The sequence below is a fragment of the Stenella coeruleoalba genome, assembly GCF_951394435.1.
Source record: "Stenella coeruleoalba genome assembly, chromosome: 19".
NCBI classification, from domain to species: domain Eukaryota; kingdom Metazoa; phylum Chordata; class Mammalia; order Artiodactyla; family Delphinidae; genus Stenella; species Stenella coeruleoalba.
In genome coordinates this window covers 10,675,466-10,703,452 of record NC_137165.1, presented here as the reverse complement: position 1 = coordinate 10,703,452, position 27,987 = coordinate 10,675,466, and the positions used below count along the sequence as shown (strand labels likewise).

General features: G+C 43.8%; 1 protein-coding gene across 4 annotated transcripts in view; it reads right to left on the bottom strand.

The window, feature by feature from the left end:
* The window catches only part of MIS12 (MIS12 kinetochore complex component), a 231,109-nt gene that overhangs the window by 114,606 nt on the left and 88,516 nt on the right, over nucleotides 1-27,987 (bottom strand). Inside the window, exon 4 of one of the 4 annotated variants that reach the window (XR_013825061.1) lies at nucleotides 8,240-8,328. The exons of the other annotated variants lie outside the window; for them this stretch is intronic. The gene's annotated coding sequence lies outside the window, so the exon portion shown is untranslated. Of the gene's footprint in view, nucleotides 1-8,239; nucleotides 8,329-27,987 lie in introns of those variants that run through there. 4 annotated transcript variants of the gene reach the window in all.

Genomic DNA, 27,987 nt, shown 5'->3' with positions numbered 1-27,987 from the left:
GGGGCCAAATCCAAAGCTGAGCCCCTTGGAGCTGTGAGAACAAAGAAGAGAAAGGGAATCTCTCCCAGCAGCCTCAGGAGCAGCGGATTAAATCTCCACAATCAACTAGATGTACCCTGCATCTGTGGAATACATGAATAGACAACGAATCATCCCAAATTAAGGAGGTGGACTTTGAGAGCAAGATTTATGATTTTTTCCCCTTTTCCTTTTTTTGTGAGTGTGTATGTGTATGCTTCTGTGTGAGATTTTGTCTGTATAGCTTTGCTTCCACCATTTGTCCTAGGGCTCTATCCGTACGTTTTTTTTTTTCTCTTAATAATTATTTTTTTATTTTAATAACTTTATTATATTTTATCTTACTTTATTTTATTTTACTTTATCTTCTTTCTTACTTTTTTTCCTTCCTTCCCTCCTCCCTCCCTCCCTCCCTCCTTCCCTCCTCCTTTCTTTCTTTCTTTCTTTATACTTCTACTAATTCTTTCTTTCTACTTTTTCTCCCTTTTATTCTGAGCCGTGTGGATGAAAGGCTCTTGGTGCTGCAGCCAGGAGTCAGTGCTGTGCCTCTGAGGTGGGAGAGCCAACTTCAGGACACTAGTCCACAAGAGACCTCCCAGCTCCACATAATATCAAATGGCGAAAATCTCCCAGAGATCTCCATCTCAACACCAGCACCCAGCTTCACTCAACGACCAGCAAGCTACAGTACTGCACATCCTATGCCAAACAACTAGCAAGACAGGAACACAACCCCACCCATTAGCAGAGAGGCTGCCTAAAATCATAATAAGTCCACAGACACCCCAAAACACACCATCAGACGTGGTCCTGCCCACCAGAAAGACAAGATCCAGCCTCATCCACCAGAACACAGGCACTAGTCCCCTCCACCAGGAAGCCTACACAACCCACTGAACCAACCTTAGCCACTGGGGACAGACACCGAAAACAATGGGAACTACGAACCTGCAGCCTGCAAAAAGGAGACCCCAAACACAGTAAGATAAGCAAAATGAGAAGACAGAAAAACACACAGCAGATGAAGGAGCAAGATAAAAACCCACCAGACCTAACAAATGAAGAGGAAATAGGCAGTCTACCTGAAAAAGAATTCAGAATAATGATAGTAAAGATGATCCAAAATCTTGGAAATAGAATAGACAAAATGCAAGAAACATTTAACAAGGACCTAGAAGAACTAAAGATGAAACAATGATGAACAACACAATAAATGAAATGAAAAATACTCTAGATGGGATCAATAGCAGAATAACTGAGGCAGAAGAACGGATAAGTGACCTGGAAGATAAAATAGTGGAAATAAATACTGCAGAGTAAAATAAAGAATGAAAAGAACTGAGGACAGTCTCAGAAACCTCTGGGACAAATTAAACGCACCAACATTCGAATTATAGGGGTTCCAGAAGAAGAGAAAAAGAAAGGGACTGAGAAAATATTTGAAGAGATTATAGTTGAAAACTTCCCTAACATGGGAAAGGAAATAGTTAATCAAGTCCAGGAAGCGCAGAGAGTCCCATACAGGATAAATCCCAGGAGAAATACGACAAGACACATATTAATCAAACTGTCAAAAATTAAATACAAAGAAAACATATTAAAAGCAGCAAGGGAAAAACAACAAATAATACACAAGGGAATCCCCATAAGGTTAACAGCTGATCTTTCAGCAGAAACTCTGCAAGCCAGAAGGGACTGGCAGGACATATTTAAAGTGATGAAGGAGAAAAACCTGCAACCAAGATTACTCTACCCAGCAAGGATCTCATTCAGATTTTTTTTTCTCATTCAGATTTGATGGAGAAATTAAAACCTTTACAGACAAGCAAAAGCTGAGAGAGTTCAGCACTACCAAACCAGCTCTACAACAACTGCTAAAGGAACTTCTCTAGGCAAGAAACACAAGAGAAGGAAAAGACCTAAAATAACGAACCCAAAACAATTAAGAGAATGGGAATAGGAACATACATATCGATAATTACCTTAAATGTAAATGGACTAAATGCTCCCACCAAAAGACACAGATTGGCTGAATGGATACAAAAACAAGACCCATATATTTGCTGTCTACAAGAGACCCACTTCAGACCTAGAGACACATACAGACTGAAAGTAAGGGGATGGAAAAAGATACTTCATGCAAATGGAAACCAAAAGAAAGCTGGAGTAGCAATTCTCATTTCAGACAAAATAGACTTTAAAATAAAGACTATTAGAAGAGACAAAGAAGGACACTACATAATGATCAAGGAATCGATCCAAGAAGAAGATATAACAATTGTAAATATTTATGCACCCAACATAGGAGCACCTCAATACATAAGGCAAATACTAACAGCCATAAAAGGGGAAATCGACAGTAACACATTCATAGTAGGGGACTTTAACACCCCACTTTCACCAATGGACAGATCATCCAAAATGAAAATAAATAAGGAAACACAAGCTTTAAATGATACATTAAACAAGATGGACTTAATTGATATTTATAGGACATTCCATCCAAAAACAACAGAATACACATTTTTCTCTAGTGCTCATGGAACATTCTCCAAGATAGATCATATCTTGGGTCACAAATCAAGCCTTGGTAATTTAAGAAAACCAAAATTGTATCAAGTATCTTTTCCGACCACAACGCTATGAGACTAGATATCAATTACAGGAAAAGATCTATAAAAAATACAAACACATGGAGGATAAACAATACACTACTTAATAACGAAGGGATCACTGAAGAAATCAAATAGGAAATTTAAAAATACCTAGAAACAAATGACAATGGAGATACGATGACCCAAAATCTATGGGATGCTGCAAAAGCAGTTCTAAGAGGGAAGTTTATAGCAATACACTCCTACCTTAAGAAACAGGAAACATCTCGAATAAACAACCTAACCTTGCACCTAAAGCAATTACAGAAAGAAGAACAACAACAAAAAAAAAAAACCCAAAGTTAACAGAAGGAAAGAAATCATAAAAATCAGATCAGAAATAAATGAAAAAGAAATGAAGGAAATGATAACAAAGATCAATAAAACTAAAAGCTGGTTCTTTGAGAAGATAAACAAAATAGATAACCCATTAGCCAGACTCATCAAGAAAAAAAGGGAGAAGACTCAAATCAATAGAATTAGAAATGAAAAAGGAGAAATAACAACTGACACTGCAGAAATACAAAAGATCATGAGAGAGTACTACAAGCAACTCTATGCAAATGAAATGGACAAATTCTTAGAAATGCACAACCTGCCAAGACTGAATCAGGAAGAAATAGAAAATATGAACAGACCAATCACAAGCACTGAAATTGAAACTGTGATTAAAAATCTTCCAACAAACAAAAGCCCAGGACCAGATGGCTTCACAGGAGAATTCTATCAAACATTTAGAGAAGAGCTAACACCTATCCTTCTCAAACTCTTCCAAAATATAACAGAGGGAGGAACACTCGCAAACTCATTCTACGAGGCCACCATCACCCTGATAGCCAAACCAGACGAGGATGTCACAAAGAAAGAAAACTACAGGCCAATATCACTGATGAACATAGATGTAAAAATCCTCAACAAAATACTAGCAAACAGAATCCAACAGCACATTAAAAGGATCATACACCATGATCAAGTGGGGTTTATTCCAGGAATGCAAGGATTCTTCGATATACGCAAATCAAACAACGTGATACACCATATTAACAAACTGAAGGAGAAAAACCATATGATCATCTCAATAGATGCAGAGAAAGCTTTCGACAAAATTCAACACCCATTTATGATAAAAACCCTGCAGAAAGTAGGCATAGAGGGAATTTTCCTCAACATAATAAAGGCCATATATGACAAACCCACGGCCAACATCGTCCTCAATGGTGAAAAACTGAAAGCATTTCCACTAAGATCAGGAACAAGACAAGTTTGCCCACTCTCACCACTCTTATTCAACATAGTTTTTGGAAGTTTTAGCCACAGCAATCAGAGAAGAAAAGGAAATAAAAGGAATCCAAATCAGAAAAGATGAAGTAAAGATGTCACTGTTTGCAGATGACATGATACTATACATAGAGAATCCTAAAGATGCTACCAGAAAACTGCTAGAGCTAATCAATGAATTTGGTAAAGTAGCAGGATACAAAATTAAGGCACAGAAATATCTGGCATTCCTATATACTAATGATGAAAAATCTGAAAGTGAAATCAAGAAAACACTCCCATTTACCATTGCAACAAAAAGAATAAAATATCTAGGAATAAACCTACCTAAGGAGACAAAAGACCTGTATGCAGAAAATTATAAGACACTGATAAAAGAAATTAAAGATGATACAAACAGACGGAGAGATATACCATGTTCTTGGATTGGAAGAATCAACATTGTGAAAATGACTCTACTACCCAAAGCAATCTACAGATTCAATGCAATCCCTATCAAACTACCACGGGCATTTTTCACAGAACTAGAACAAAAACTTTCACAATTTGTATGGAAACACAAAAGACCCCGAATAGCCAAAGCAATCTTGAGAACGAAAAACGGAGCTGGAGGAATCAGGCTCCCTGACTTCAGACTGTACTACAAAGCTACAGTAATCAAGACAGTATGGTACTGGCACAAAAACAGAAAGATAGATCAATGGAACGGGATAGAAAGCCCAGAGATAAACCCACGCATATATGGTCACCTTATCTTTGATAAAGGAGGCAGGAATGTACAGTGGAGAAAGGACAGCCTCTTCAATAAGTGGTGCTGGGAAAACTGGACAGCTACATGTAAAAGTATGAAATTAGATCACTCCCTAACACCATACACAAAAATAAGCTCAAAATGGGTTAAAGACCTAAATATAAGGCCAGAAACTATCAAACTCTTAGAGGAAAACATAGGCAGGACACTCTATGACATAAATCACAGCAAGATCCTTTTTGATCCACCTCCTAGAGAAATGGAAATAAAAACAAAAATAAACAAATGGGACCTAATGAAACTTCAAAGCTTTTGCACAGCAAAGGAAACCATAAACAAGACGAAAAGACAACCCTTAGAATGGGAGAAAATATTTGCAAATGAAGCAACTGACAAAGGATTAATCTCCAAAATTTATAAGCAGCTCATGCAGCTTAATAACAAAAAAACAAACAACCCAATCCAAAAATGGGGAGAAGACCTAAATAGACATTTCTCCAAAGAAGATATACAGACTGCCAACAAACACATGAAAGAATGCTCAACATCACTAATCATTAGAGAAATGCAAATCAAAACTACAATGAGATATCATCTCACACCAGTCAGAATGGCCATCATCAAAAAATCTAGAAACAATAAATGCTGGAGAGGGTGTGGAGAAAAGGGAACCCTCTTGCACTGTTGGTGGGAATGTAAAATGATACAGCCACTGTGGAGAAGAGTATGGAGGTTCCTTGAAAAACTACAAATAGAACTACCATATGACCCAGCAATCCCACTCCTGGGCATATACCCTGAGAAAACCATAATTCAAAAAGAGTCATGTACCAAAATGTTCATTGCAGCTCTATTTACAATAGCTCGGAGATGGAAACAACCTAAGTGTCCATCAACGGATGAATGGATAAAGAAGATGTGGCACATATATACAATGGAATATTACTCAGCCATAAAAAGAAACGAAACTGAGCTATTTGTAATGAGGTGGATAGACCTAGAGTCTGTCATACAGAGTGAAGTAAGTCAAAAAGAGAAAGACAAATACCGTATGCTAACACATATATATGGACTTTAAGAAAAACAAAATGTCATGAAGAACCTAGGGGTAAGACGAATAAAGACACAGACCTACTAGAGAATGGACTTGAGGATATGGGGAGGGGGAAGGGTAAGCTGTGACAAAGTGAGAGAGGCATGGACATATATACACTACCAAACGTAAGGTAGGTAGCTAGTGGGAAGCAGCTGCATAGCACAGGGAGATCAGCTCGGTGCTTTGTGATCGCCTGGAGGGGTGGGATAGGGAGGGTGGGAGGGAGGGAGACACAAGAGGGAAGAGATATGGGAACATATGTATATATATATATATAACTGATTCATTTTGTTGTAAAGCAGAAACTAACACACCATTGTAAAGCAATTATATTCCAATAAAGATGTTAAATAAATAAACGTGGGGAAAGATGGGAGTTAGAGACAGGGGCTAGGGATGAGTTCCATGACACCAGGACATGATACTAGACAGATAGTCAGAGGCCTGATAAAAAAAGGCCTGATAAGAAGCTTAGATTTCATTCTGGAGGAAATGAGAAACAATCAAAAAAGAAAGAAAATGTGAGCAGCCGTAGGGCATCCTCAAATTTACCTAAATAACAATAGCATTAGCTCACAGTTATTGAATGTCGATTATGAACCAGATCCTTTTCTACATGCTTCCCACTTCCCACTTTGAAAATTCACACAACAACCTTACTAGGTAGATTCTGTTGTCTTCATTTCACTTACAAGGGAAATGAGACGCAGAGATAAAGTAGTGTGCCATAGGTGAAAGCACATGACTGGTTCAGAGCCCATGTCCCCAGTACCACTGCTCTGGCTACAACATAAAGACTGCTTGGATGAAGAGCAGAGGCAGAAACAAACACAGAAAAAGATGCTCAACATCACTAACCATCAGGGAAACGCAAGTCAAAACCACAAGGAGGTATCACCTCACACCAGTCAGAATGGCCATGATTAAAAAAATCTAGAAACAATAAGTGCTGGAGAGGGTGTGGAGAAAAGGGAACCCTCTTGCCGTGTTGGTGGGAATGTAAATTGATACAGCCACCATGGAGAACAGTATAGAGCTTCCTTAAGACACTAAAAATAGAACTACCATATGACCCAGCAATCCCACTACTGGGCATATACCCTGAGAAAACCATAATTCAAAAACACATGTACCCCAAAGTTCATTGCAGCTCTATTTACCATAGCCAGAACATGGGAGCAACCTAAGTGTCCATCAACGGATGAATGGATAAAGAAGGTGTGGCACATATATATACAATGGAATATTACTCAGCCATAAAAAGAAACGAAATTGAGCTATTTGTAATGAGGTGGATAGACCTAGAGTCTGTCATACAGAGTGAAGTAAGTCAGAAAGAGAAAGACAAATACCGTATGCTAACGCATATATATGGAATCTAAAAAAACGGTCCTGATGAACGTAGTGGCAGGGCAGGAATAAAGGAAAAGGTGATATCATTTGGGCATGCCATGTTTGCATTCCTGGGCTGGGTTTACATTCCTAGGTCATGTGGAAGGAGGTGTCCAGGAGACAAACATGTAGGTCTGAAGCTCAGGGCAAGAATCCAGGTAGGATAGAGTATCGTCTCTGTCCAGGCATTAGTAGTTACCATGGGATAGGTTAGGACCTCGCAGAAAGAGGTAGACAAGATGATTGGCTCTGTCTGAGGATCCAGCTAGGGACTGCAACATAGAATCAGGATGAATCCTGACTCTATCAGGGCGTAGTGTCAGAATAAATCATCCCTTCTTCTTTATTCCTAACCACAGAAACTAACCAAAAGAACAACGTCCATCGTACACCCTGTGACAGCCCATCACACTCTGAGGCTGAATGTACACCACACCACATAAAAGGTAACACGGTGAGATGAAAAAAAGTCAGATTTCAGAATCAGACAGACCTGAGCTTGAATCACGCCTCCACCATCTACCAGTCATGTGACCTTGGATAGGTCATTTTATTTCTCTAAGTCTCCATTTCTTTTTTTTAAAAAATGCAGATAATAGTGCCTAACTCACAGAGCGGATGTGAGGATTAAACGGACAAATGTATGGAAAGCATCAAATAGACACGCAGCGGATACTCAAAACATGATAGATTATGCATCTCTCCTCCAATCTCAGCAGCTTCTTTCTTCAGAGCACATTTGAAGTCACTTCATTCTTGGAATATCTGCCACCCAGACCCTCACCAGCTCCTTCATTTGTGCTGGTGGGAAGCAGGAAGGCTACAAACCACATGGCAAAGAAATCATCCTTAGAGAAGTAGCATGTTTAGTGGGAAATGTTTTAATCAGACAGTTCTGAGTTCCAGTACAGACTCTGATACTTGCTAGCTACATGATCCCAAGAAAATCATCTAACCAGTCTGAGCCTTAGTTTCCCCATCTGTAAGTGGGGGTAACAACCTTACCTCACAGGACTGTTCTAAGGATTGAATGAGATCCCATGTGCAAAACACCCACGGCAGGGTCTGGCATACAGCATGTGCTCAATAAACGTTAGCTACTACCATATGACCCAGCAATTCCACTCCTGGATATATACCTGAGAAAAACAAAAACACTAATTCAAAAAGATACATGCACCCCAATGTTCATTGCAGCACTATTCACAATTGCCTAGATATGGAAGCAACCTGTGTCCTTCAACAGATGAATGGATAAAGATGTGGTATACACACACACACACACACACACACTAGAATACTACTTGGACGTAAAAGAGAAAGAAATTTGCAGTAACATGGATGGACTTGGAGCATATTATGCTAAGTGAAATAAGTCAGACAGAGAAAGACAAATACTGTATGCTATCACTTATATGTGGAATCTAAAAAATACAACAAACTAGCGAATATAACAAAAAAGAAGCAGACTCACAGATAGAGAGAACAAACTAGTGTTCACCAGTGGAGAGGGGGAAGGGGGGAAGGACGATATAGGGGTAGGAGATTAAGAGGTACAAACTATTAGGGTATAAGCTACCAGGATATATTGTACAACAGGGGAATACAGCCAATATTTTATAATAACTATAAATGGAGTATAACCTTTAAAAATTGTGAATTGCTATATTGTAACTTATATAATGTTGTACAGCAACTATATTTCAACAAAAAAGAAGAAAAAAATGTCAGTTCCTATCATCTTCAGCTTTCCTTCTATTCTTTGTCCACAGAAAGTCAGGAGTTATCCTTCCCCTATCTGGAAGTCCAAAGCCCTATCCATGTCCTTTGAAAGGAATGGTCACATTCTGTCTCCTGTGACCTTTATTTCTGAGAAAATTCTGCCTTCCTTCCAGACAGGGAGGTGCCTGCAGGACAGAGGCTGTGTCTGACCAACCTCTGTCTTCCCCAGACTGCCTGGTCCACACGAGATACACAGTAAATGTGCACAGAATAAAAGGATGAATGAATAACTAAATGAATGACACTGCAGTTACATCAGAAGCTGAGAGTGAGAGAAAATTAATTTGCAGATGGAATTATTACATTGTGCACCCAATCTGGAAAAACAATGAGGCACAGCTTGTAGGAGTTTCAAACACTTTCTCAGAAATTTAATTGCCAGTTAATTTTCCTGCAAAACACAATAATCTCTGTAAGCTAAAGGAAAGATGCAGCTCTAAAAACCTCATTAGGCTCTGCCTGGAACTGCAGTGGCTTTTTCTGAGTTAGAAACTTGAAAATGCAGGCTGCTATAATTGTCACTATCTTTGGACATGAACAGGAGGCCCTTACCCTGATTCCTCCTCTCCTTGTGTCTCACTGAGAGGGCATGGATCCCCCCTGTGACTACAGAAGTGGGGGTGACCTGAGCTGAGCCATTCTCAATCCTTCTCCCACCATGTTCTCTTGTGATCAGAGCTCAGCCTATGCTGAGAGTTGGGGTTCAGCCTGTGACCAGGATCAGGGCTCAGTCTATGCTGAGAGTTGGGGTTCAGCCTGTGACCAGGATCAGGGCTCAGTCTACGCTGAGAGTTGGGATTCAGCCTGTGACCAGGATCAGGGCACCGTCTAGGGCCAAGACCCAAGCTCAGCCTCCACCCATAGTCACAGCTATGGTCACACATCTATATAGTTGCAGCTGAAATTAGAGGTGAACCAATGGGACAGACCTGACACCAACACCTGAGGTGCCTGCCACACTACTCAATAAATAATTATTGAAATGAATTAAATAAATGCTAGATGATTCCTCAGAGTTCCAAGATGAGGTGGGACATGGGGAGAAGCAGGAGGGAGAGGAGATGGGAAGGAGGGTGTCGTCAGCCCTGATGAAGAAGGATCCAGAATTGAGGTATTCCAGAAAGAGTTAAATCTTGCCCTGACCCATTTAAGCAACTTCTTAGCCGAGGAGCTAGATTCTTTACCTTTGGCTGCATGGTCACCCAAGCAGAGATCACAGAGCCCCAGACAGCCCGCCTGGAGACGTGTGCCCCCCGGGCCAGGTTCTGTTAGCTCCAGGAGCGGTCACCTGCTTGGGTGTCACAGCTAAGTGGGTCAGCATTTCCCGGGCACTCTGCTGATTAATAGTGTGTAAAGTGGCCATCTCTCTTGCAGTGGCTGGGGCGCCCTGACTCAAGCCCGGGAGATGCCGCTGCGCCAGCAATGAGCTCATTCTGTGAGCACCAGGGAGACTCTGAGAGTGCTAAATTTCTCAGTCACTCCTCCTTTGGTGCGTGCATGACTTCTCTGCATCTGTTTCTTCCCTGTTCAGTCGCCCCTCTCTGCCTCCTTCAGTGTTCCGTCTGAAGGACACCTTTGAAATGAGGGATGAGATGTAATGAAGCTAGATATAAAATTAATCAAATATGACACAAGAATTGATGTGGAATGCAAACCTGTTGGTAGATTATTCACCTCCTTGGGACGGAGTTCTTTGTTCACTGTTTGCAGCATTTGTCAAGGACTCCGGCAAGGAGCAATCCCAGGGATTATTTTTCAGAATGAGGACAGGAGAGGTAGAAATCAGTTATTAAGGAGGGTGGATCCAGTATTTAAATGCACTGAGATTCCTGTAGGTTGATTTTTCTTGTTCTGATCTAGTTATAAAAAGTGTCCAAAGATGGCTTTGAATAACCTGATTGCCATGTATTAGAGCAGAGCCATTCGTTTCTTTGTTCGTTCATTCATTCAATACTATTGACTGAGCATCCACTCTGTGCCTAACTCTGTAAGCCAACCAAAATATGGATAATAATAGTTGTTGCAGTAATAACAGTAGTAGCTGTTGTTAGTTAATACTGAACATTTATCATGTGCTGGACCTTGGGCTGAGCACTTTGTAAGCAGCATCTTATTTAATTTCACATACCCTAGGAAGTAGCTACTATTAGTGTCCTCGTTTGACGGGTGAGGAAACTGAGCCACGAAACAGCTAAGTGACTTGCTCAAAGTTAAGCAGGTAGTAAGTGGTTCAGTCCATGGAGCAAGCAAGTCCGTTCAGATCTTCCCTCCTCATTACTTAAGTTGTGGACAGAGTGACTAAGAGACTCAGATGTGAGTTGGGATTCATGTATTTCCCCAGACAGAGCCTAGATAAGACATTCCTGCTATTCTGCCTCTGGTGGTGCAGTGGCGCTTCTTTATGTCAAGCCTTCAATACCCCCCACCTTGTGCCAGGAAATCCCCTGTAGCTTAAGTTACCCAGAATTGGCTTCTGTTGCTTAAAATCAAAGAACTGTAACTGGTCACGGTTGTTAATTCCCCGTCGGAGGCACGGAGGCCACGTGGACATAGGATAAGCTACAAGGAAGGGATTCACATATAAAATGGTGTGACACTGTATTTTCCAAAGTTGGCTCAAATGATGTCTGCTGCCCCACACCCTCTTCTGGAATCTCGCCTCTTCTCCATTGACATTTGTGACTGCCTCAGCCAATGGAGCACGATAGAAGTAACATTATGTGACCTCCAAGGCTAGGTGACAAAGTGCCACGCACGTTGCCTTGCCTCTCTTGGGATGCTTACTCTTGGAACGCAGTCACCGTGCTGTGTGCAATCCCAAAGCAGCCTATGTAGAGAAACCACATGGGGATGCCAAGTACAGGGGCTCCGGCACACAGCTCAGATGACGGCCTGTGTCAGCCTCAGATATGAATGAAGACATCTCCAAAGCCATCAAGTAGCAATCCCCTACCTCCACCAGCTTTCAAGTCTGCCCAGCTGAGGCCCCAGACATCGTGGAGGAGAGATACACTATCCCTGCTGGGTCCTGTCCAAATTCCTGACCCACAGAATCTTTAAGCGTAATAAAATGGTTGCATTATATCATTCAGTTTTGCGGCATTAGTGACTGGAACTGATGGGCGTTGGAAGAGGTGACCTTCAGAGTCATGACCAACCTGGAAACTCTTAGCCCAGTCACTACCCATAGGAACTACTCCCCACACCCACAAATATGCCAAGGCAGGGCTGCTCATTGCTAATGACCTCTCCACTCTGAGGACCCCAGTGCTTCAGAGGCCAGAGTCTGAGTGACACCTTAAGCCCAGGGTCTGAAAAACCAAGCCCATGTACTCAGCAGACAACCCATTTGCTAAGAAATTTCAGGACCGGACAGAGAAGAAGCACCTTCTAGGGAAGTATCCCATTTAGAAACTGGAAGAACAAGAGGAAAAGCATAAATTCCTCTGAAGGGTGCCTCCTATTTGCTATTCGGGGAAGGAGCATTTGTATCTAAGGAACATCAAACAAACCTTTATGGGCCAGGGAAAGACAGAGCAGGTGAAATAAACAGGGTATGCAAAAATGATAGCATCAGGAAGTTATCCAGAGAGAAACAAAATGTCCTGAGCCAGCTGAGGATTTCATTAAAGTAAGTCTTTGTTAAAAGTAATACTCTGTTCTTGTCACCACTGCAATCGGGCCATCTCTTTCCCAAAAATGGAATGGTATTCACACTCGGGACAAGGACAGTCAAGACCCTCTCTGTCTCTGTCAGGTGTGCGTGCGTGTTCCCATCCCCAGCACTCTGTCGTCGTGTCTTTGTCTTTGTGTTGTGGCTAAGAGGGCAGATTCCTGAGTCAGGATCCTGGGCTCAAATCCTGTATGGCCTCGGGAAAGTTACCCACCCTCACTAGGCCTCAGTTTTCTCATGTGAAAAAAAAAAGGATCATAAGAGTAGCCATCTGGTGGATGGGGTTTAATGAAATATTAGTACAGTCCTTGACACCAAGGAGATTTCAATTTGATTATTATCTTTATCATTATTGCTAAGTGATTTTCCAGACCTGTGTAGGGAGCTTGGTTGATCACGCCTGGCATCTCTGTGTGTATATACATTTCTGTATCCGTATGACTGCCTTTACTTCTTTCCCCACCTCATTGACATCCCAGTCCTGTTCCATCTGTGTCTGAAATGTGACCCTTCCCTCTTCCCTGGCTGAAGGGAGTTGGAAGCCATTGAAGCGCCATGGAAGAGGTAGGAAAACTATGAGTCCAGCTGGTTTACGGTTGGCCTGGGAATTAACATCAGCTTCTGTAATGAATAACTTCAAAATCTCGGTGACCCCATGAAAAGATGCTCGACATGGCTAATTATTAGGGAAATGCAAATCAAAACTACAATGAGGTATCCCCTCATACTGGTCAGAATGGACATCATCAAAAAGTCTACAAAAAAACAATGCTGGAGAGGGTGTGGAGAAAAAGGAACCCTCCTACACTGTTGGTGGTAAATGTAAATTGGTGCAGCCATTATGGAAAACAGTATGAAGGTTCCTTAAAAACCTAAAAATAGAGTTACCGTATGAACCATATATCTCACTCCTGGGCATATATAAGGATAAATCTCTCATTTGAAAAGATACATGCATCCCAGTGTTCATAGCAGCACTATTTACAATAGCCAAGACATGGAAACAACCTAAATGTCCATTGACAGATGAATGGATAAAGAAGATGGGGCACATATATATACAGTGGAATATTACTCACCCATAAAAAAGAATGCCCTTTGCAGTAACATGGTTGGACCTAGAGATTATCATACTAAGTGAAGTAAGTCAAACAGAGAAAGACAAATATCATATGATATAACTTATATGTAGAATCTAAAAAATGATACAAATGAACTTATTTACAAAACAGAAACAGACTCACAGACAGAGAAAAAAAAAAAACTTACTGTTACCAAAGGGGAAAGGTGGGGGAGGAATAAATCAGGAGTTTGGGTTTAGCAGGTACACACTCATATATAAAACAGATAGAAAAACAAGGTCCTACTGTATAGCACAGGGAACTATATACAATATCTTGTGATAACCTATTATGGAAAAGAATCTGAAAAAGAATATATACATGTATACGTATATATGTATACATATATATAACTGAGTCACTTTGCTGCACACCAGAAACTAGCACAGCATTGTAAAACTATACTTGAATTTTAAAACAAATCTCAGTGACTTAACAAAATACAGGTTGGTTTCTTGTTCACGTCACAGCCAAAGCAAGCTAGGAAGTTGTCCTTGGGGCTCTCCTCCAAGTGGGGACTCAGGGATCCAGGCTCTTTCCATCTTATAAAATCACCCTCTTGGGTATAGACTATAGGGTTATGTGGGATGTGTTTAAACCAGTCCTGGAAGCAGCTTACATCACTTCTGCTCACACGCTCCATTGGTTATAACTCATTGTGTGTTAAACAATAACAGTGGTTTTGCCACGAAGAGTAAATTCTGACCTCACAGAGAAATATGACCATTTAAAAAAAAAAAAAGTGTAGGGCCTAGCAGGACTCAGACTCAGTGTACTTCCCATGCTGTTATTCCTGGGGTTGGGGTGGTATTAAAGACCTCTTCTCCATCCATTCATTTCTCTCCATTCTACCCAAGTCCAAGCCACCACAAGTCCAAGCCACCATCATCTCTTCCCAGGTCTTCTGCAACATCTGCCCTATTGTTTTCCCTGCCCCCTTTCCTGCCTTCTCTTTTCCATCCTGCACAATGCAGCCAGATTGACAGTTCTAAAATGAAAATCTGATCCCATGCCCCTCATATGAGACCCTGAAATCATTCCCCATTGCTCTTAGAAAGAGTCAAAACCCCTGAGCTTACAAGGCCCTCCCTGCGTCCCTCCCCAGCCTCACCTCTCTCCACTCTTCTCCTTGAATTCTTGGTTCCACTGTGACCTTCCAACAGCTCCTCACATGCACCATGCTTCTTCATCTCTGAGCAGCGTGGCCTGTTGCTCCTGCCTGAAACACACCTACCCATCCACCTCTGGCTCTTCTAGCATAATTCCTACCCATCATCCAAGTTCCGACTGGAAGTTTATTCTTCACCCTCACACTGGGTTAGGTCTCTTCCTCCTCATTCCCATAGCATGTGTCTTAAACCTCATCTTTCTTCATTGATGTTATCTGGAATTCAGAATGAAACTCCAGGCCCCAAGAGGGCAGGAATCATATTTATGGCCCATTCAATTCACTGCGGTCTCCCCAGCAGCAACTACAATGCCCCGCACATAGTAATTACTCAATAAATAGTTGTTGAGTTAATCAATCACTCTACTGGAGCAGCCAGTCATCTTCTACTGTGCCCACTTGACCTCCCTGCCTCCCTCTACTTGATAGAGGCTCTTCAAAGTCTCCTGCGCATTTTCTGGTGCCTAAACCAGGACTTTGCACACAAGAGAGAAAAATGAGGGAATGACTCATATTGACAAAAAAACTGTAGCTAACTTATTTCTCATCTTCATCTGTCAGCTTTGACCGCATATGAAACCAGTCGGTGTATGAGACAGAAGTTAAGCAGAGGTGATGTTCGGGGGGGGCCAGATTCAGGGAGAGTTGAGTGGTGGGATGCATTTCAGGCCTTGAAATTGTCCAAGGCCTCCCTGTGGAGCCACCATCTCATTAAACAGGCCCTGGGGAGAGTCAGGTATTTTCTTCTGAGATTCAGCCCTCTGTGGTAGTTAATTAGTCATAGCTTCGGGTAATCGGCTTTTCTCCTCAGGACAATATTATCCAAGACCTGAACCAATGCAGGCTGCCCAGGGGCCAGCAGCAGATCCAAGACCCCAGCAGCTTCCCCCGAGCTCCAGGGAGAATCCAGGTGGGAAAGAAGCCAAAAGAGAGTGTTTCTTCAGATCACAGAGGGAAGACAGGTTGTGATTTCACAGTACATTTTCCTGAGCATGAAGGGAAAGAAAGTCAAACAAAGCAATAGTTTGGCAACAGATGGTGAACAAGATCAGTTGGGAAAATCGCTTTGGGGGATGAAAGGAAAAACTGCAGAGATGCCTCCGTTGAGGGCATCATGGCTCCCACCTGCTTGGGACGTCTTTATTTTCTAACCTAAAAAGCTTCATCCGACGGAAGATCAAATCCAAAGAGCTGCCTCACACGGTTCATCTGAACTCGCGGGAGGGTTTCTGAGAAAGCACGGGAATCAAAGCTAAATAGAGTCTTAGCCCAGTCACCATTCAGGATCAACTGCGGGGGCAGGGGGATGGGATGCAGACACTGGTTTCCTGGGGTTGGGGCGACCACCCCAACAAAAAGCCCCATAAGGGGCACTATGGAGCTGGGCCATGACTTATGACACGGGCCAAGGATGGCCAGCCTTCTGCAGGAGGCCAGGATGGGGGAACTGTTGTTCAGACATGAATCCACGTCGCTAATGCTACCAGGGGACAGCCACCAACTACCTCTGCCTGTGGAAGGGTTTCCCAAACCTCAGCCACACATATGTCCCCAAGACATATGGACATCAGATACCTCCTGGTATAACGCAATTGGGGGTTGGTAGATGCAAGCTATTATATTTAGAATAGAGAAACAGCAAGGTCCTACTGTATAGCACAGGGAACTATATCCAATCTCCTGGGATAAACCATCACGGAAAAGAATATTTTTAAAAAATGTATACATGTGTAGAACGGAGTCACTTTGCTGTACAGCAGAGATTGACACAACATTGTACAACAACTATATTTCAATTAAAAAAAATGAAACTTTGCAGTCTCTGTTTAGACATACTAATATCACTTGCTATTATTTTTGAAAAATAAAACACCATTGAAAACAGATACCGCCTCGTATAATGCAATGAGTAGGGGCAAAACATCACTTCCGCGGTATTCATGAGAAAACATTAGGCAAACCCAAACTGAGAGACATTCTACGAAATAACTGGCCAGTTCTTGCAAAAGTATCAAGATTACAAAAGGTAAAGAAAGCCTGAGGAGCTATCCCAGATTGAAGTAGATTAGATAGATAGGACTACGGAAAGCAATGTGGGATCCTGGATTAGATCCTGGACCAGAGAAAGGATCTTAGTGGGAAAACTGGCAAAATTTGAATGAGATCTGTAGATTAGTCAATAGCTTCGAATCAATGTTAATTTTCCGGTTTCAATCATTGTACTATGGTTTCATAAGACTTTAGCATTAGGGGAAGTTGGGTGAAAGGTATACAGGGGTGCTCCGTACTATCCTTACCACTCTTGTGTAAGTCTAAAATCAGTTCCAAAAAAAGAAAAAGAATCTGACCACAAACTTTTATTTTGTACTGAATTTTTTTCCTTTGTTACTACCACCTCACGGCTGCTGTGAGAGTTAAGTGAGACACTCTTTGTAAAGTACTCAGTATGGGGCTTGGTACAAAAAAAACCAAAGAGTGGTCAGTAATGTTTGCTTTTGTCATTTTTTAAAATCAGAAGCTGGTGCAATTGACAGGGGAACCAGAAGCTGTCACAGCACAAACACAAGTGCTGCCCCGGTGATTCCTGCATTGGAGGTTCAGGGGTGGGGGGAAGCGGTGACCATCCTTCTGATAGAAAATATCCTGTGCCACAGGTCGCTTCAAGATACTGTTTTAGGAGCATGGGTTTGGTTTTGTTATTCTTAAACTGTGTAAGTTACATATACACTTGTATGTATATTTTATAACTTTTCAAAAGTAGCTCTTTTGTTCATGAAATAAGTTTTTCTTCTCAAGGGAAACTTGCTATCATTGCCCAAAATGAAAAACGAGGTCATTAGCCACAATAAAATTAACTGGTAAAAATGAATACAGTGAAAGTCGGGTACTGCTGCCCATTGAAGGCTCTGAGCTCAAGACCTCTTCCCTCTTTGATAAAAGGGAAATTCGCAACCATTAGATAGTGTTAAAATATACCAGCATCCAACTGGGGCTATCCCCTTAATGTAATCAGAGAAGTGAGATTTGAAAAGGGAAAAGTTTTCTTACCGCATGATTCAGTGTTAGTGAGTGCCTGGTCTGTGCACCTTTTATTTTTTATTTTTTTGCAGTACACGGGCGTCTCACTGTTGTGGCCTCTCCTGTTGCGGAGCACCGGCTCCGAACGCGCAGGCTCAGTGGCCACAGCTCATGGGCCCAGCCGCTCTGCGGCATGTAGGATCCTCCCGGACCAGGGCACGAACCCGTGTCCCCGGCATCGGCAGGCGGACTCTCAACCACTGCGCCACCAGGGAAGCCCTGTGCATCTTTGAAAAATTATCTCTGGTGTCACCTAAAATCATATACCACTTTGGGAAAACACTGCTTTTTTGAAACCTTGTGGTGAGGTTTGAAGACCATGGGGCTGTAGATGGAAAGTCAAAAGGTTTACTGCTGGGGTAAAGAGTCATCCTCCCAATATTATCCCTGGTGTGGGGAAATAGCAGCTGTCATATACTGATGGTAGGAGCAAAAACTGGTTCAATTTCTTTGAACATATCCTTTGATCTAGTAATTTCTCCTTCTAGGTATTTGTCCTACAAATATAATTGTGAGTTGTTACAGTATTTTTGGTAATAGGAAAAGACAGAAACAACCTAAATGTCCATCAGTAAGGAACATGCTCCACAATGGACAATAGAATATTATACAGCCATTGCAAAGAATGGGAGACATGAACATGTCTCAATATAGAATAACTTCCAACACATATTTCTTCCAACATATATTATGTTGGAAGAAAGCAAGGTCCTTAATAATGTGTGTGAATATATATACACACACACACACACACACACATATATATATATATATACCCTTGATTTGGGTTTTTTTAAGTAGACATATACATTGTATCAGTCAGCTATTGCTGCATAACAAACAACTCCCAAACTCAGTGCCATACAACAATAAGCATTTATTATCAGCCTCAAAGGTGTGCAGTCAGTTGGAGCAACTTTACTTCTTCAAACTGGGAGCCTGAGGAGAGGCTGGAACAGCTGTGAGCGACATGTTTCTCATTCTTCTAAGACCAACCATCTACTTGGGGTGTGTTTCTCTCATGGTCAGAACAGAAGCACAAGAGGAGAGCTCCACCAAGTAAGTGTATTTCAAATCTTTACTCATGTCACACCTACTAACATGCCACTAGCCTGAGCAAGTCATGGCCAAGCCCAACATCAATAGGGCCAGGAAGTATGCTCCTGGGAGGAGGAGGGGAGGGAATATTTAGGGACAAATATTCCTTAAAATCCTAAAAATCCTCTACACATGAGATACATGTTTATACACTTGACATGTAGAGAAGAGCACACAAGAAATTAAGAATGGGTTGGGACCTCCCTGGTGGTCCAGCGGTTAAGACTCCATGCTTCCACTGTAGGGGCAAGGGTTCGATCCCTGGTTGAGGAACTAAGATCCTGCATGCTGCGTGGCAGGGCCAAAAAAAAAAAAAAAAAAAAAAAAAGAGGGAGAGAGAGAGAGAATGGGTTCCCAGGGAGCAGAACTGGGAAACTAAGAATCAGGATGAGGGTGAAGCTTATCTTTCATCATCCTTTCACAATGTTTAAATTTTGTACAATTTGCGTGTATTGTTTCCACAGAAGAAACTAACACCACCTTTACATCTGTCTAGTCCACAAGGCATTCTCATATCAATCTGATGCTCACGCTAGAGTGAGGCAGGCAGAAAAGGGATTGTGACCCCCCACTTTGTGGATGAGAAGGAAGCTGAGAGCCAGTCAAATCAAGTGACTTACCCGGGGCCAGACAGCTAAAAACGGATCGAGCCAGGGATTGAAGCCAAAGCATCCCACCATGCCTTGCAGCTTGCTGTGGTCCAGTGCCCACCAGCGCTATCCAGTGAAGGGTCCATCCTGTGGACCCACACAGGACGAAATCCTTCAGTCCCAATGCACACCACGTGGGAGAGGCTGAATGTGGACAGCCCCTTGGAGAGCATCTTGCCCAACCTGGCCATTTTACAGATGGGGAAAGAGAGGCCCGGAATCACAAAGCAGCTCTCTCCATCTCCCTGTCTCAGATGGGACCTTAATGCCCACCTGACAGGTTGTTTGAGGAATCAAAGAAATCCATGTATATGAGTGGGCTTTGCAGTCCAGAGAGAGTGAGGCCTGATTTCGGGGACTTACTTGCCCAGGGTTCAGTCCCCACAGGAGAGCCAGGACACTGGCCCAGGAATATAGAAATTGACCCACGCTAGAGTAGCTGAGTTCTCAGAAACAGAAGGCGACCGACCGCTCTCAAGAAAAGCCAAAGGACGTTGAGCCACTCGGGCAGGGAGCAGGTTGCTCTGCCCTTTTCTTTTTTTTTTTTTTTCGTCTTTATTGGAGTATAATTGCTTTACAATGCTGTGTTTGTTAGTTTCTGCCTTATAACAAAGTGAATCAGTTATACATATACATATGTTCCCATATCTCTTCTCTCTTGCGTCTCCCTCCCTCCCACCCTCCCTATCCCACCCCTCTAGGTGGTCACAAAGCACCGAGCTGATCTCCCTGTGCTATGCGGCTGCTTCCCACTAGGTACCTATTTTACGTTTGCTAGTGTATATATGTCCATGCCACTCTCTCACCTTTTGTACAGCAAATACGTCTGAGAGCTGTTCTGCAGCAGATCGCGTGCCTGAGCTGGACTGAGCTCCTCCGCAACCCAGCACGTAAATTGCTCCCTTACCGAAGCTCCGGCCCCCTCCCACTCCTGGCAGGTTCCCCCCACCACCTCGAGTGAGTCTGCTTCCCCACAGGGCCCCCAGGGGACAGCATCCCTTCTCACCACAGTGCCCGCCTCTCCCTGTCATCATCACTCAGATGGCAACAAATGGAGGCACCAGATGCTGGTGAGAGAGCAGAAGTGGCGGGGGGACTGAAGAGTCCCACGAAAGCCATTTTCAACTTTGCATCAAAAGGAAATTTCTGTGAGCGGCGCTGAAAGCTCCTACAATGACTAATGTCGCCAAGCGAGCTCTAGGAACAAATGGATGCTAATTATTTTGTGGAAGGCGAGACAAGTGGAGAATTTAAACAGGAGGTCCGACTAAGCAGATGGTAGGAAATCTCAAGGCTCAGAAATGCAGGGCCTCGGAAAGGCGAGCCTTAGGAAAGGCGAGCGTGAAGCAGGCATGTTGGGAGGATGGCGAGCGGTTCTCGGTGGAGCTCAGGTGTGAGGGGGTGGGATGGGGAACAGGAGAGAGACAAGGGCTGTGAAAGCACTTTGTAATATGACAGCTGGCTGGGTCCTTAGGCAGCACCCACCCAGGGGCTGCAAACTCAGGTGGCTTCCGGGCTCCGGCAGGCGATGTAAGTAAGTGAAGTGGGCAGGTGGGAGATGGCAGGGAGGGATGGGGTGTGTGGCAACTAGAGGGTAGGACCTGCCTAAAGGTATCAAATTTTTTTGACCCCATGAAATATGTCTGCACATTGAACTTGCAACTCCTGCTCTAGTCTGATCCTTTCACTAGACAAAGACAGGTCATGGCCGGCTGGGCACCCCCTCTGCGTGCTCCCCTCCCTGGGCACAGCGTCACGCTCCAAGACCTCTTCCCAAGTTCCCTCCCTCCACCTCGCTCTCACAGTCTTTCCTGCACTGGATCCTGGTCTCCAGCTCAGGGCCCTGCTCTTCTGCAGGCACCATTGAGCCGTCTGCTTCCCACTCCTCCCCTTCCCCCCGACCCAGGTGCCCCCTGAGGCCCCTCCGTTCTTGCTTCATCGTCACCACTGCAGGGTGGCTAAGACACGCTCTCCCTCCACTGACCCTCGTACACCCAAAGAGGCTCCATAGCTGGGCTACTTGGGCCCCTGGGAGTTACCACACTTCCTGACAATAGTATCTTTCTTCCCAGTGTGCCCACAAATTGCCATGGTGACTGGGTCAACAGGTGCAGGGGAGGGCGCACTTTCACGTAACAGCCACCACACTGTTTCTCAGGACATCCTCCCTCTTGCTGAGAATCGTTCACTCTGCTAGACTTCTCCTGGGGCCTCTTGCCATCTGGGGGAAGAGAGTGTGTTGGGGTCCCAACACTCCGTATGTGAACGCAAGTCAAAGGACCGCAGGCCTCCTGGAGATCAGTGGAGGTAAACTGATACCTGGGAGAGGCGGAAAGAGGTTGTCATTTATCTCCATCCATCAGAGATACCCAAACCTCAGGCCCAGCCCAGCTGCAACCTCTGCTACATGTTTACACCAAAAGAGAATAACAGTAGTAACACAAGACTGTAACCCCGCAGGACCCCATGGGGCCCTCCTGGGGCAGGCCCTTCCCCACATCCTCTGCTTTACCTCCTCTCTGAAGTACCTAGATAACTGTATCTAACGCACATTACCTGAAAGGATACAAATGAACTTATCTACAAAACCGAAATAGAGTCACAGATGTAGAAAACAAACTTACAGTTACCGGGAATAAGGGGGGGAGGGATAAACTGGAAGACTGAGATTGACATATACACACTACTCTATACAAAATAGATAACCAATAAGTACAGCACAGGGAACTCTACTCAATACTCTGTAACGGTCTCTGTGGGAAAAGAATCCGGAAAAGAGTGGAAATATGTATATGTATAACTGATTCACTTTGCTGTACACCTGAAACTAACACAACATTGTAAATCAACTATACTCCAATAAAAATTTTTTTAAAATAGTAATAATGCACATCACCTGAGTTGTTTTACAGATGCAAACCCCCACCATCACCACCAAACGGAAGATGTTAGCTACTTGATGACCATGAGCACACAGTCCCCAGGCCTCCTGGAGCCTAAGGACTGATACCATTAACCCCTGTGACACCACCCTGTTACCTCGCCACCAACCAGTCAGAGAACTGTACCTGAGCTGATCACATACCCTGCAACACCCTTCCCTCACCTGGCCTTTAAAAATGCTTTGCTGAGAAATAGAGACACAGATGTAGAGAAGGGGGAAGGGTGGGATGAACTGGGAGATTGGGATTGACACGTATACACTACTACGTAAAAAATAGATAACTAATGAGAACCTGCTGTATAGCACAGGGAACTCTACTCAGTGCTCTGTGGTGACCTTAATGGGAAGGAAATCCAAAAAAGAGGGCATGTATGTAGACGTATGGCTGATTCACTTTGCTGTACAGCAGAAACTAACAAAACATTGTAAAGCAACTATACTCCGATACTTGAGGACACGGGGTGGTAGGGAAAGGTAAGCTGGGGTGAAGTGAGAGAGTGGCATGGACATATATACACTACCAAACGTAAAATCAATAGCTAGTGGGAAGCAGCCGCATAGCACAGGGAGATCAGCTCGGTGCTTTGTGACCACCTAGAGGGGTGGGATAGGGAGGGTGGGAGGGAGATGCAAGAGGGAGGAGATATGGGGATATATGTATATGTATAGCTGATTCACTTTGTTATAAAGCAGAAACTAACACAGCATTGTAAAGCAATTATACTCCAATAAAGATGTTAAAAAAAAACTATATTCCAATAAAAATTAATTTTAAAAATGCTTTAATGAAACTCTTCAGGGAGTTTGGGGTTGGGAAGTGCGGGGGCACAAGCCACCCCTCTCCTTGCTTGGCCCTGCAACAAACCTTTCTCTGCTCCAAACTCTGAAGTTTCAGTTTGTTTGGCCTAACTGTGCACCGGGCGCACAAACTTGGGGACGTTAAGACCAGCATCAAAAATTTAGGAAAGTGTTTAAAATCATCCCAAATCCCCTCCTTCCAGAGAAAAACTGCTGTAAACATCTGGCCTGGCTCCTTCTTGCCCATCTTTCTAAGATTATGTAGAGATTTTTAAAAGAGGCCAAAAGAGGGAATTCCCTGGCCGTCCAGTGGGTAGGACTCCACGCTTCCACTGCAGGGGGCACAGATTCGATCCCTGGTCGGGAAACCAAGACCCCTCAAGCCAAGCAGTGCAGCCAAAAAAAGGACTGAAAGATAGATGATAGATGGATAGATAGATAGATAGATAGATAGACAGTTGCCTGCCTATTTTGTGTGGTCTTAACCTATCAATACCCAACGTTGTTGCTGGACCAGCCCTTGTGGTTCTTACTATGATTGCAAGACACTCCTCGGCAATAACCATCAGGAAAGTTTGAAAAAAAAAAAGTTTATTACTTATAAGACCTGGAAATTACACAGCCTACCTGGGGACACAGAACAAGATGGCAGAGAGAGAGAGAGAGAGAGAGCGCCCTCTCTCTCCCTGCGAGTCTGGGGTTCTGCCTTTATTGGGGTTAAGGGTGGGGGCCTAGGGTTTCTTTGGCTCACTCTTCATTGGTGAATTTAAATCAGAAGAGTGGGAATTTGAAGTGAGAAGAGAAAAAAAGAAGCATCCCAAACGGTCAGTTATCGAAATCAACCAAGATCTCTAAAACAAAGGAGTTTCCGTGGGGGCAGGGGGCCTGGCAGGTGTTCATTCTCCATAGCCAGCTTTGAAGTGGATGCCTCTTTAAATGGATGCCTCCACAATCAAAGCTTAAGTCAGGCACTTGTATTAGAAAAAATTTAAAAAAACATCAGATCAGTCAGGGCTTACACCACAATGCTCGGCTTTCTTCATTTGACATTGTATCATAAGCAGTTCTTACATCATTAGAATTCTTTATATCATTTAAAAATGATTCAAAATAATTTACCAAATGGATGTACCATAGTTTACCGTTGTATTTTAATGGCCAAGTATTAAGATTGAATCTAACTTAATGCTGCTATAAACATCTTCATCTCTATCTGTGATCATTTTCTCAGGATGTATTTCTAGAAATGAATTCCTAAGACAAAGAGTATAAATACTTTAAGGCTTTCATAGACACTTGCCAAATGTCCTCTAAAAAATTATTCTTTCATCACCTATGTTTGAGAATTCCTATCTTACCACAGGCTGTATTCTATACAATTAAAAAATTATATATATTTTATACATATACACATGAAATTTCAAGGCTCAGAGTTGCAATTAACATAAATTTTAAAGCTCTGATTTTAAATGCAGTTTAAATTAAAAGGGTGTTTTTGGCCTAGCCCTGACCTTTAGGACAGACAGACCTCACGTCTGAAGCACTGGTCTACCCCCCCGCGATGGCTGTCTGTGCCCGTAATGAGCTGGAGAGCCTATAGCCTTTACACCGCCCTGCTCTCTCTTACTCCCCTCCACTGCTGGCTGATGGCTGACTGGGAGGTGGATAAATGGCCCCGTTGTCTGCCCTTGTCCCCAGAACCCACTTCCTAGCAATGCAAGGGAGCCATTTGTCATTCTGCCACAGAGCTCAGCTCTGCCAACCATCTCACTCCACTTCCCCTACCAAGGACATGGCTAGGAAGGGCCGACTCAAATCTTGAGCTCCATGGATCAATGGACAGAGCCCCAAACCGGGGCCAGGAGATGCAGTGTCTCACTTGCTGTGTGACCCTGGGCCAGCTATGAGTCTCTCTGGGCCTGTGGGTCTTCATCTCTAAAGGAGGGAGCTGGACTCTACTATCTACAATGTCCACCGTCCCCTTTCTCTGGGTCCCAAATGAGGAAATGGTCATCTCAGTCTTACTGACAGGTCACCCCAGAGCCATAAATGGACAGAGCTGAAGTCATATTCCTGGTCATGTACAGGGAGGCAGTACAGCGTGGGATGGAGCAGAGGCCGGAGATACTGGAAACAATCAGGAATGCTCCGGGACCGGCTCTCTGTGTCCTGCTAAAATCAAGCCAGGTCTGGGGAAAGTTGGCGTGCGGGACAGTGTGGCATAAAGAGAATGAGCTGGAGGGCAGCTCCCGCCACCTGGTGACCCCAACAGTGCCTCCCTGCCACCTTCACAAGGGCTGTCTCCATCAGCTGCAGATAGGAACAAAGCCCAGTCTGCTGTTTTTTCCATGGAAACCTGTGTTTCCAGATGCTCCTTCCCTGCTGAAAATTTCCTGAGGAAAAAGTAGTAGGAGAAAGGTTCAGAGGATGGGAGTGGGGTTCTGCAGATTTAAGAAATAGGAACAGCTGGTTTCAGAGACTCCTGGAAGGAGAAAAGCAGCTTGTGTTCTCTGTATTTTCCCCTGTGCTCCCGGGTTTAAATGAAAGCAGCTGATTGATTGATCAGTGGTGTCTCTTTAAAAGGACAGCAAACAAGGTGCTTTCAAGCCCATGCATGGGTGTGTCTCTACCATCCTGACATCGAATGAAAAATGCAGTTCTATTTATTTCATTGCTTTTTGAATCTGACTAGAGATTCGGTTTTGTTCTAGTAAACTGCTGCTTGCAAGAGCCTCGGGTGTCAGTGCAATTCCTGGAAATGAAGGGATAAGATCGAGCGCAGAAGACTCAAAAATAACGAGGTGCTCCAAAGTGGGATTGGTTCGTTGGTGAGGTAGAAAATCATCCTGATCTGGAATGCGATTCCAGGCCCCAGGGTGAGAAGTGCGATCCCAGACTCAGAACTTCACCTGGGCTGCAGGAGTGGGGCAGCGGAGGGGACTGGGGTTCTAGTACCCATACCATGGAAGGGTTAGGGTTGAAGCTGAGCTAGTACAGAAATAAATAAGTATGTGAGAGTCCCCAGAAGCAACATGTTGGTGGAGTGCTAAACATGTGTGCCTGAGCTGGGGAGTTTGGCTATGCCCAAGCAGTGACCCTCTTGCAGCTCCGGAGGAGAGACCCTGCTCCCCGCTGTCCAGTGAGGACGTTCCCCAAGCCCTCGGCCAGGAGACCCCACCACACCTCTCCAGACACTGCCTCAGTCTCCCTCCTTGCCTTGTGCCCCTGTGAATATTTTACTGTGAGGATTGGGAGATTGTTCCAAGACCTTACAAGAGCAGGGTTCAGAGGCCAGTGGCAGGGAGAGGGAAGGGTCTCAGACTGGTGGAAACCCAGGGATGTCCCACCCAGTAGCTGCTAAGTCAGGCCTGCATGTCGGCCCCATTGGGACCATCTTCCTTTACCCCTCCCCACTAGGGTGTGTCCACCCCTTCCCTTTTCCCAAAGAGCTTACACCCCTCCCTGCATAAATCATCAAATCTCAGCCCCCCCATCCATCTCAGCTGGTGTCTTGCAAATTTGGCAGCCTCAGAGCTTACAGGTTGGTGGATTTTTACATCACAAGGCAATGAGTTCTCCCTGGAGGAAGCAGGGAGGTCTCAGCTCACCTCAGGGCTTCTTCAGCCCTTGGTGTCCCCGGCTTTGGTCCCACACCTCCACTGATGGATCTCACGGTCCCCAAAGGCAGCCCTGTGCAGCTACGGCAGTGAGAAAGTACATCCATTCAACCCACACATGTTTCCTGAGTGTCTGCCATGTTCCAGGCACTGTGCTAGGAGCTGCAGATACAGCAAAGAGTAAAATAAAGATTGCACCTGCTCTCATGAGAGATAGACATTAAATTAAATAATTGTATTAAAAATTACTACTGTGATAATTGTTACAGAGGAGAACAGAGTTCCGTGAGAGTGTGTAATAAGGAGGACAGACTTTGCTTGGAGGATCTGGAAAGGTTTGCCTGAGGAAATGATTCTTAAGCTAAAATCTGAAGAATCAGTAGAGACTGGCCAGAAAAAGGAGAGAAGAGTGTTCCCGGCAGAAGAAATGCATGTGCAAAGGCCCTGAGGCTTGAGGCAGGGGGCATTGTGCATACAAGACATTTTAGAAGGTTGGTCCAGATGGAGCCCAGTGAGCAATGGAACCCGGGATGCAAGATGAGTCTGCCACAAGTCAAAGGCCACGTGAGCAGAGCCACAGAGGCCACGTTAAGGATGTCTGTCTTTCTCCTAAGGGCAATAACGTGGAATTGAAAGGTGTTCAGCAGGAGAGGGTGGTGAACAGTTCTCACCTACACAGACTACAAATCTGATTCCTTATAAGTAATAACGTTGAGCTCCTCTCTACCTTTTGGGCCACAGAACAGTAACAACCATGGAAAGGACTCAGTGCGTGAGCTGTGTGCTGGCTGCCATCGTAAGTGCTTTCTACCAGGAGTCCTATGAGATGGACACGGCTGTGATCTTCATTTCACAGGAGGGGCACTGAG